The following is a 9,700-nucleotide window of genomic DNA, read 5'->3' on the forward strand; positions in this document are numbered from 1 at the left end:
ACCACAGCGGTCATGCAATACAATGCCATATTATTCTACAAGACTCAAACCAAAACAATTATGCAAACAGATGCAATTTAAAGGAATCGTGATCTTCAAAACAAATTTTCAATTCTTTGACAAAAGGACAGCAAATAATCAATTTTATGGCCTGACTCTCTTTGTTCAGTCCCCAGCGGAGTCGCCAAGCTGTCGAAACCCTTTTTATTTTGAAAGCAATGGGGATCGAATTTTGAAAACTCAAAAATGTGGAGTCGCCACCAACCTTTTGTTTAGGTGTGATTGGATCACCTAATAAAACATTTTAAAACAATTCTGGTTCACAAAAATTTAAAAATGGGTTCGGGAGTCGGTTACGCATGAGAAAGGGTTAGCACCCTCATTACGCCCAAAAATTGGTACCAAATTGATTTGATGCTGTCCTTGTAAAAAATTTAAAGGAAAAGATTTTCCGAAGTATGATTTTTCTTAAAAATGTTTGAATAGCTCAAATTAGCGGTCAAAAATCTCTCGTTCCAAGGACATGCGGTTTCATACCCAGTACGATTGGATATGATCCCTTATACCTTTAAGGTACGATCGATTTTCGACTTTTGAAAAATTCGTGCATTAAAATCATAAAAGGTTATCTAAATATTTGGTTCACCGGAAAAGTCATACCCAGTACGATTGAGCACGATTTTCCGAATTCTCCAAATATTAGATATTACCTTATTTCAGAATTTTGAATAACAGAAAATTGAAAATTTGCTCAAAAAACACGTTTATTTGCATAAAAACTTGGGATACATGTTCATTGAAATTGTTATTACAAAATACAAAGTTCAAATCAAATTATATATGAAATATTTAATACACAAATCCATTCAAAATTGATAATTCTCATGATAATTTAAATAATGTATTAAATATGAAGGAATGACAATACATGATATAAAATTATGTACACAAGAAATTTATGAAACATGTATATACAAGTAAAAATTGGATATAATTATTTGTAAAAAAATGAAATTAATAATGTATGAAAGAAACAAAGTAAATATATAAGTATATAGGTAACAATATATATATATAATAATGCATAAGGATAATATGGGAGTGTATACAATAAATAAGTGGTATGATTAAAAACATGGTTCCCAAAAGAAATATATTGTACATATAAATATCTTTAAAATAGGTTCTACACATAAAAAATATTTATATGAAGATATATGAGAATAATAATATGTATCATAGTAAAAATAATTTAATATGTGTTATACATGTGAAGACACTTTAGAAATAATTGTATATTTAAGTAACATGGAATTAAAATTTGAATTATAAAATTAACTTAATTTTACTCTGAGATATACATACAAAGAAATTTTAGAAATAGTTGAATGTTGAAGTAAAAAAAATTGAATTTTAAAATCAACTTAATTTTATTATATATTATAAGTTTACTAAAACTAAAAAATAGTTAAATACAAATTTATTAGAAGGCTATATATATATAATAAGAACAACAAGGCTTTAATATATGTAGATTAAACATAAATACCAAATATACTTAATAAACATGTAAATATATGGATGAATCCAAGAGAAATTACAAAATATCATGAAACTAATAGTATACACAAACTAAAATGAATTATATTACAAATAGTACACCAATTATTAAAATAATAGAATAAAAACAGAAAAGATTACAAAATTCGGCTATCAAATAATACAAAATATCACAATCAATGATAAAGCATGTAAAAAAATGTATGTGCAGTAAAATAAAGAAATAAGACTTAATTGAAGCAAAATTGAAACAGGAGAAACAATTTACAAACAAAATAAAATAAAAATTGGATCAATGTGCCATGCGCACAAACATGTGGGTGCTGGTATTGAAAATATCCCGTGCTCAAAATGCAGTAATGAACCGCGGATCCAATTGAAAAACGCACAAACTAGCAGGCCAATTTTAAAACATAAAGAAGGCGAATCGGGCGCAAATTGAGGGCTCGCGAAAAGGGAAGGATATGTTGCACAAATAGACCATTTTAGGCACAAAAGGCTCCCCTCACCCTTCTTACACAGTACCGTTTTGTTTAATAGGCTATTTAAGCCTTCCTTTTCCCATTCTCTTCTCCAAAGGCAACCACTCATCCCACTCAAATGTACAGCCCCCAAAATCAAAATATTAGGGTTCATATTCACAGCCATGGAACCACCATTTTATTTGGTGGCTATTGACGCATGAACCACAACTAGACCTCACCATCGAAGGCTCCACTCAAGGGAATCTGGTAAGCCAATTTATTTTTCCTTTTTTTTAAAAAAAATTTCCTAGATCTGATATTGTTTGCTCAAGAAAAATCAAACAGAAGTTGAGAACCTACATATTTAACAACATCTGACCCTCACCCTTATTTCAATATTTCAGAAATATTAGGGATTTCATTGGCGTCATTTTGAGGCATGAGGTCTAATACTTTTAGATTTCCCTTCCAACTTCGATCTCAACGAAGTGAAATAGAGGTCTAAAGCCGATTCAGAAAGTAAAACTTGACTTCTTTTTATTCTAAAATGCAGAATGATGAAGGTAATTGCAAGGAAAAAAGAAATAAAAAAAATAAGGGAACAAATTGAAAAAAACCCGAAAAATCACCCTTCAAGAAATTCTTTTCGAAAATTTTTGTACTCTTGTCTGCGTATAGTGTGCTTGCGTAAGTATCTGTTTTATGTGCGTAAAAAATTATGGATTACATCACTGGCTTTTATATCCATATTTCCAAAATAAATAAAATCTAAAAAATCATATTTTCCTACTGTCATTTGCTGTGAAATCTGTTATTGACTCCTTCTAGTGTCTTCTTTTGCAGTCTCAGTTGTACGGAGAAGATGATCCGGGGATCTCGCGTGGAAAACCACCCCTTTGGTATTCTTCTAGTATATTCTAGGAGCTGCTGCTGAAATTCTCCTTCTTTTGGGTTCTTTTGGGTTTAGGCTAGGATATGGATTTATTAGAGTTGGGTTTTAGGACATGGGTTATTTTTGTATTTTGAAAATTGTAAATGGAACTTTTTTAGTCTTGGACCATATTCATTTATTTGGGTTTATTTATTTGCAAATAAATTAAATGGGCCCGGGCAAAATTGGTTGACTACACTTTCATTCGTCATTCATAATCATACCACACATATAAATGTTTCGAATTCTTTTGATTCTTTGTATCTGCCTTCATCCTCATAACAGGTCCCCAGATATTAATGACATGAGTGACATTGCTAGTGACTCAGAATTTCCTTTCGAGTGAGATGTGTGTATGGATGATTCTCAGGATTTTGAAGATGACCAAGGCTGTAACCTATCTCCTGATTTTTTGAGGATGGTAGAACAAGACGAGTAACAAATCCTGCCTCACAAAGAATCAGTTGAAATCGTGAGCTTAGGAGAAGGACAAAAGGTGAAGATTGGAACTTGTATCACTACGGATATGAAGCGAGACCTCATTGAATTACTTTAAGAATTCAAAGATGTCTTCGCATGGTCATACCAAGATATGCCCGGGTTGGACACTGACATCGTGGTACACCGACTCCCCATAAAGGAAGAATGTAAGCCAGTTCAGCAAAAACTCCGAAGAATGATGCCCGATGTCTTGTTAAAAATAAAAGAAGAGGTTCGAAAGTAGTTCGACGCCAGATTCCTGAAGATGGTAAAATACTCAGATTGGGTAGCCAACATCGTCCCTGTCCCTAAAAAAGATGAAAAAGTACGAATGTGTGTGGACTACAGAGATTTGAACAAAGCCAGCCCGAAAGACAATTTCCCATTGCCTCATATTAACACCCTAGTGGACAATACGGAAGGACACTCACTATTTTCATTCATGGACGGTTTTTTCGGATATAACCAGATCAAGATGGATCCTAAAGATATGGAGAAAACCACATTTGTAACCATGTGGGGCACGTTCTGCTACAAGGTGATGCCATTTGGACTGAAGAATGCAGGGGCAACTTATCAAAGAGCCATGGTAACCCTTTTTCATGACATGATGCATAAGGAAATCAAGGTTTATGTCGATGATATGATCGCCAAGTCCCGAACAGAGGAGGAGCACATACTAGTCCTGAGAAAATTGTTCATGAGGTTAAGGAAGTTTCAGCTAAAACTCAACCCCGCCAAATGTACCTGTGGAGCCAAGTCTGGAAAGTTACTCGGATTCGTGGTTAGTGAGAAAGGGATCGAGATCGATCCAGACAAAGTTAAAGCCATACAAGAGCTATCCCCGCCGCGCACTCAGAAAGAAGTTCGAGGCTTTCTAGGAAGATTAAATTACATCGCTCAGTTCATTTCACAACTAACTGAGAAATGTGACCCAGTTTTTCGCCTCCTCAAGAAACACAACCCAGGTGAATGGGATGAAGAATGTCAAAACGCTTTCAACAAGGTCAAACAGTACTTATCCAACGCCCTGGTACTGATGCCTCCTAACTCTGATAAGCCGTTGATACTGTATTTGGCAGTATTCGAGAACTCCATGGGGTGCGTACTGGTCAGCATGACGAATCGGGAAGGAAAGAAAAAGCTATTTACTATCTCATCAAAAAGTTCACGGAATATGAGGCAAGGTACCCGCTGATAGAGAAGTTGTGTTGTCCCCTAATTTGGACAACCCGAAGACTGAGGCAGTATATGTTGTATCACACCACTTGGCTCATCTCAAAATTGGACCCCTTAAAGTACATGATGGAGTCAACAGCTTTGAATAGAAGGATGGCCCGATGGCAGATTCTGCTCTCTGAATTCGACATAGTTAATGTGAATCAGAAGGCAGTAAAAGGGAGTGCAATAGCAGATTTTCTGGCTAGTAGAGCTTTGGAAGACTACGAGCCTTTGAACTTCGACTTTCCGAATGAAGACCTAATGTGTGTTGCTACCATTGAAGAAGGTGCTCTGGAAGAACTTCCTTGGAAACTAAACTTTGATGGGGCATCAAACGCCGTGGGTAATGGAATCGGGGCAGTCTTGGTATCCCTAAATGGAGATCATTATCCATTCACTAGTAAATTGAATTTTGATTGTACGAATAACATGGCGAAATATGAAGCGTGCATCATGGGTATCCGCGCAGCCATAGATTGCAAGATTAAAGTGCTAGAGGTGTTTGGGGATTCTGCGCTAGTGATTTATCAACTTAAGAGAGAATGGGAGACCAGAGACCCCAAGTTAATCGATTATCGGAAGCTGGTCCTTGAATTGGTTAAAGAGTTTGATGGCATTACCTTCCACTACCTTCCACGAAACAAAAATCAGATGGCTGATGCTTTGGCTACCCTAGCCTCCATGATCAAGGTGAACAAACAAGAAAATGTCAAACCCATCCGGATGAGCATTTATGAAGTTCCGGCCCACTGTTACAATATTAAAGAAGACGAAGAGAAAGATGATCACCCTTGGTATCACGATATATTGCAATACGTGAAGAATCGTGAGTACCCGGACCAGGCAAGCGAGAGTGACAAAAGAACGCTAAGAATATTGGCCATCAACTATGTCTTAGATGGGGATATCCTGTACAAAAGAAGAAAGGATCAAGTGCTACTAAGATGTGTAGACGCTGTAGAGGCTAAGAAAATCTTGGAAGAAGTCCATGAAGGTGTCTGTGGGTCACACGCTGATGGCTTTACAATGGCCAGGCAAATTATGAGATTCGGGTACTATTGGTCCACCATGGAAGGAGACTGTGTCAATTACGCCATGAGATGCCATAAATGTCAAATCTACGGAGACAAAATTCATGTGCCTCCTTCATCGCTGCATGTTATGGTTTCTCCATGGCCATTCTCTATGTGGGGCATGGATGTGATTGGACCAATATCGCCGAGAGCTTTCAATGGGCATCGGTTCATCTTTGTGGTTATCGACTACTTCACCAAATGGGTAGAAACCGCTTCGTATGCTAGTGTTACAAAGTCAGCAATGAGCAGGTTTCTGAAAAAAGAGATCATATGTCGATATGGAATGCCGGAGAGGATCATATCTGACAATGCATTAAACCTAAACAATAGTACGATAGCAGAAGTCTGCAGTCAATTTAAGATCAGACATTACAACTCGTCACCGTATCGCCCGAAGATGAATGGGGTAGTGGAAACAGCCAATAAAAATATTAAGAAGATTGTGGGGAAGATGACCGAGACCTACAAAGATTGGCATGAGAAATTACCGTTTGCCCTCTTTGCTTATCGAACGTCAGTCAGAACCTCAACCGGGGCAACCCCTTTCTCTTTGGTCTATGGAATGGAAGCGGTGTTGCCAATCGAAGTCGAGATTCCATCCCTCCGAGTGTTGTCAGAACTAAGATTGGACGAAGCAGAGTGGGTCCAGTCTCGATATGACCAATTGAACTTGATCAAGGAAAAAAGGCTAAAAGCTATTCGTCATGGTCAGATGTACCAAAAACGAATGATGCGGGCTTATGACAAAAAGGTTCGCCCTAGATAATTCCACGAGGGAGACCTAGTTTTGAAAAATATCCTTCCCATACATAAGGATTTTTGAGGGAAATGGATGCCTAATTGGGAAGGGCCTTACGTGGTGAAGAAAGCTTTCTCCGGAGGAGCATTGATTCTAGCCGAGATGGACGGTAAAAACTTGCCCAATCTTGTAAATTCAGATTCGGTCAAGAAGTATTTTACCTGAAGAAAGAGAGGCCAGAGTGAAAACCCACAAAGGGCGCTCTAAAAAAATAAAAAAACGGAGAGGCCAAGGTGAAAACTCGCAAAGAGCACTTTGGAACCAAAAGGGTTTTTTTTAGTTGAAAACCCGAGAACGGGCAGCTCAAGTTTTGGATATGGGGCATATGGTAGTCTTGTCCCCCCGAAATCAGCAATACAGAAGAATATTACACCTTGGAGCATCAACAAAAGACGCGGGATCTCCTGAACACACATTGGTTCGAAGGAGCCTTTGAGAAATTAGAATAATGAAACTCGTGTTGCGATATCTGGGGCGCCTTTTTCTCATTTTTTGCACCTTATCAGATTCGTTATCTTATGTATTCACATCAAATTTTTGCTTAATAAAATTCTATTTGTCCATTATGATAATCTCTTTCAAGCATTCTTGTTGAAATCGCGATTTTTGAACATGTAATATTTACACAAAAGATGTTATGCATATTACTCTGGAAAGTCTCTAAATAGTACAAGAACCTGAAACAGGGCCATTAGTCAGGACTAACCAGGTTCAAAGGCAGAAGTATTGGAAAAAGAGTAGTCCAAATTAGGACTATTTCTTCAAATTTCCGTCAGAGATAACGGCTAAGCAAGAAGACGTGATAGCACATCAATGATAGAACCCGGACGAATTATGAGCAATGACACCTTAAGTGTTTAAAAAGGAATCACGCTCATGACATTTCTACATTCATAATCAGTCATTTAGTTAGGAGCACTTGATCCATTTCGATCATAGCATTCTAATTATTTAACATAAACACCACATCTAGTTAGGGACATTTGATTCATCTCGATCATAGCATCCTAGTTATTTGACATACACAGATACAGGAAACCAATTCTACACATCATGTCTTTAGAAGACAGTGTAGCGACATTGGCGAATCCTGCAGATTTGGCATCTCTGTATTGGCGGAGAGCAGATCAAAGATAGCAGATTTGGCATCTCTGTATCGATAGGGAGCAGATCGAAGATAGCAGATTTGGCGTCTCTGTATTGGCAGAGAGCAGATTAAAGATAGCGTATTTGGCGTCTCTGTATTGGCGGAGAGCAGATCGAAGATAGCAGATTTGTCGTCTCTATTTCGGCAGAGAGCAGATCAAGGATAACAGATTTGGCATCTCTGTATTGGCGGAGAGCAGATCGAAGATAGCAGATTTGGCGTCTCTATATTGGCGGAGAGCAGATCGAGGATAGCAGATTTGGCGTCTCTGTATTGGCAGAGAGCAGATCGAAGATAGCAGATTTGGCATCTCTGTGTTGACATAGAACAGATCGAAGATAGCAGATTTGGCGTCTCTGTATTGGCAGAGAGCAGATCGAAAATAGCAGATTTGGCATCTCTGTGTTGACAGAGAGCAGATCGAAGATGACGGATTTGGCATCTCTGTATGGGCAGAGAGCAGATCAAAAATAACAGATTGGTGTTCCCGTGTTCTCAAGAAACCAGTTGAGGATAGCCAATTTGACACTCCTGAAGACATCAGAAGACCTTGAGGAAGATAAGGATCAAGATTTTGAGATTTAGCCAGACTGGGCAAATTTGGTCCTTTTTATAGTCTTTGCTTTATTCTCATTACACGATAATGAGCAAAGAGGGGCAGCTGTAGTGGGCCAAATTTGCCCGACCCAAATAGATACCAAATAATTAAACCAAAAAACAACGATAAGTGTAAAACCCAAATAAAAATTTAATGTCCTATGACAGTCCAAATTATTACAATATTCCACAGTCCAAATTACATGACCCAAATTTAAAACCTAAACCAAATACAATGGCCTATTAACCATGACACAAAAATAGGCCCAATAAGCCCAATGTTTAAACCGAGAAACCCTAGCAGCTTTCCACTTGCGCCGTAGCAGCCCCCCAACCTCCAGGTTCCGTACAACGCCTCCAGCAACCACGTCAATAGCCCTCGTACGCCAACACAGTCTCCGTACGATGCCAACGCATCCCGTACCTGCAAGAAGGACAAACACAACGACAAATACAAACAAAAATGGCAGAACAGCAAATAGAAGGGAACGAAAATTGTATTTGGAATTTATTTTTCCTTTTTCTTTTTTCTTTTCGGCTATAAAATCTAAGCTGCGAATCAGTTGTAAAAAAGGAATATACACATATTGAATGCAAAGAGCAGAGGTGATTTCATACTTTTCTTTCCGATTTTTTTATTTTCTTCTTAGTTTACTCATTGTTAATGCATACAACTAAAAACCGATGAAAGCCATAAATATTTTTGCTATGCGGATATAATGGCGAGAGGTCAAGTAGCAGTATTTACTTTACAAATTTGTTTCCATTTTTAAAAAAAAAATAATAACGTGAGATTCGAGCATTTCATTCAAACAAAGAAGGAGAGGAGAAAGATACTTACTAAACCCTTTTAAAACTTGTTCAAGTGTCTTCAACGAGGAAAGCGGGTGCTTTTTGCATGCAGATGGTCACCAAAATAATGGTGATTCGGCTGCTAAATAGAAACCCAAGAAACTTAGTTCCCAGGCTGTGTTTTTCAACTACAAGTGGGGCTGTGTTTTAGGGAAGAAGTAGAAAAAAATGGTCTTAAATGACCTAATTTTGAAACGGTGCCGTGTCATAAAGGGAGGGGTCCACGCCTCTACACGATTGGAGACCCGACTCCACCCTTGTGCGCCTAAATTGGGTTATTTAGGTAGCAGGCCCCTCCCCTTTCGCGCCACATTTAAATCAGCCCACGTTCTTGTCTTGTTTGTTTTTTAAATTTAGCCCTGTAACTTACATCCGTTTGCAATCCAACCCGCTCCTAAATGCAACATTTTGGGATCTGGTATATTACCCGTTTAAGTCCCTAGATGTTTTTGCGCGTTGGATGTTGGTCCTCTTATCATTACTATTTTATTTTTTAATTACCCTATGTATTTTAGTTTAATTTTAATCGAGTCCTTTCATCTTATACCTCTTTTTATTTTATTTTATTTGTAC

The 9,700-nt window shown here is 37.7% G+C and overlaps 1 long non-coding RNA gene across 1 annotated transcript; it reads right to left on the reverse strand.

Annotated features, from left to right (window-relative positions):
- Positions 1-8,408: 8,408 nt before the first annotated feature.
- On the reverse strand, positions 8,409-9,268 carry LOC107917645 (uncharacterized). Its single transcript, XR_001689780.2, has 2 exons — positions 9,117-9,268; positions 8,409-8,699 (listed from the first exon to the last, which is right to left on the reverse strand). It is a non-coding gene; the product is annotated as an uncharacterized lncRNA (long non-coding RNA).
- Between the last annotated feature and the right edge of the window lie 432 nt (positions 9,269-9,700).

Source organism: Gossypium hirsutum, chromosome A01 (assembly GCF_007990345.1).
Source record: "Gossypium hirsutum isolate 1008001.06 chromosome A01, Gossypium_hirsutum_v2.1, whole genome shotgun sequence".
NCBI classification, from domain to species: Eukaryota; Viridiplantae; Streptophyta; class Magnoliopsida; order Malvales; family Malvaceae; genus Gossypium; species Gossypium hirsutum.